Genomic DNA, 1,971 nt, shown 5'->3' with positions numbered 1-1,971 from the left:
TTTCTTCTGACTTGTCCCATTATTCACAGGATTCCTTTCAGAAATGTACATAAATTGGTTGTTTGCAACCATTTCAATGAGTTCCTGAGCTTCTGTAGGTGTCTTCTTCAGATGAAGAGATCCTCCAGCAGAGCTGTCCAATGACATCTTGGACAGTTCAGACAGACCATCATAGAAGATACCTATGATGCTCCATTCTGAAAGCATGTCAGAAGGACACCTTCTAATCAATTGCTTGTATCTTTCCCAAGCTTCATAGAGGGATTCACCTTCCTTTTGTCTGAAAGTTTGGACTTCCACTCTAAGCTTGCTCAATTTTTGAGGTGGAAAGAACTTTGCCAAGAAGGCATTGACTAGCTTTTCCCAAGAGTTCAGGCTTTCTTTAGGTTGTGAATCCAACCATGTTCTAGCTCTGTCTCTTACAGCAAAGGGAAAAAGTATAAGTCTATAGACCTCGGGATTAACCCCATTGGTCTTGACAATGTCACAGATTTGCAAGAATTCAGCTAAGAACTGATGATGATCTTCAAGTGGAAGTCCATGAAACTTGCAATTCTGTTGCATAAGAGAAACTAATTGAGGCTTAAGCTCAAAGTTGTTTGCTCCAATGGCAGGGATTGAGATGCTTCTCCCATAGAAGTCGGGAGTAGGTGCAGTAAAGTCACCAAGCACCTTCCTTGCATTGTTGGCATTGTTGTTGTTTTCGGCTGCCATGTCTCCTTCTTGTTTAAAAAGTTCTGTTAGGTCCTCTACAGAGAGTTGTACTTTAGCTTCTCTGAGCTTTCTTTTCAAGGTCTTTTCAGGTTCAGGATCAGCTTCAACAAGAATGCCCTTGTCCTTGCTCCTGCTCATATGAAAAAAGAAGAGAAAATATAGAATCCTTTATGTCACAGTATAGAGATTCCTTAAAGTGTTAGAGGTAAAGAAGAATAGAAGGAGAAGGTAGAAAAGAAAGAATTCGAACTTATCAAGAGGGATAGAGTTTGAATTGTACATTGAGGGGAGTGTTAGTACATAAATAGAAGGAGGTGAGAAGAGGGGAAGAATTTTCGAAATTAAAGTAAAATGATTTTGAAATAATTAAAAGAAATTTTGAAAATTTAGTAAATGATTTTCGAAAATTAAGATTGGGAAAGAAATTGAGTGATTTTTGAAAAAGATTTTGAAATTAGAAATAAAAAAAGTATGATTGAAAATTAATTTTGAAAAAGATGTGATTGAAAAGATATGATTGAGAAGATATGATTGAAAATCAAATTAAAAAGAAGAAAGTTTTTAAAATTAAAGTTGATTACTTGACCAACAAGAAATTAAAAGATATGATTCTAGGATTAAAATTTGATCCTTTCTTAATAGACAAGTAACAACTTGAAAATTTTGAATTAAATCATTGATTGTAGCAAGGATTTTCGAAAATAATAGTAAATAAAAAAATAGAAAGAAATTGATTTTGAAATTATATGATTGAAAAGATATGATTTGAAAAAGATTTGATTTTGAAAAATTATGAATATTTGAAAAAGATTTGAATTAAAAACAAAATCTTCCCTCTAGTGTCCTCCTGGCGTTAAACGCCCAGAATGGTATCCATTCTGGCGTTTAACGCCCAAAATGCTACCTTTATGGGTGTTCAACGCCCAGCCAGGTACCCTGGCTGGCGTTTAAACGCCAGTTTTCCTTCATCACTGGGTGTTTTGAACGCCCAGCTTTTTCTTTGTAATTCCTCTGCTGAATATTCTGAATCTTTAATTCTCTGTATTATTGACTTGAAAAGACACAATTTTGAAAAAAAATTGAATTTTTAATGATGAGAAATAATCAAAATGCTACTGATCATGGAAAACTAAGATTAAACAAACAATGCATGCAAGATACCAAACTTAGAGAAATTTTCATATTAGAGACACTAATAAATTGAAAATGCATATGAAAAATAACAAAACACACAAAATAAGAGAATTTAAAGATCAG

The 1,971-nt window shown here is 33.7% G+C and overlaps 1 non-coding gene across 1 annotated transcript; it reads left to right on the top strand.

Moving 5' to 3' along the window:
* The first annotated feature begins 201 nt into the window (after positions 1-201).
* Positions 202-309, top strand: LOC112761513 (small nucleolar RNA R71). Its single transcript, XR_003181905.1, has one exon. It is a non-coding gene; the product is annotated as a small nucleolar RNA R71 (small nucleolar RNA).
* The last annotated feature ends 1,662 nt before the right edge of the window (positions 310-1,971 follow it).

This window comes from Arachis hypogaea, chromosome 16 (assembly GCF_003086295.3).
Source record: "Arachis hypogaea cultivar Tifrunner chromosome 16, arahy.Tifrunner.gnm2.J5K5, whole genome shotgun sequence".
Taxonomy (NCBI): Eukaryota; Viridiplantae; Streptophyta; class Magnoliopsida; order Fabales; family Fabaceae; genus Arachis; species Arachis hypogaea.
This window is presented reverse-complemented; position numbering and strand designations above follow the sequence as displayed.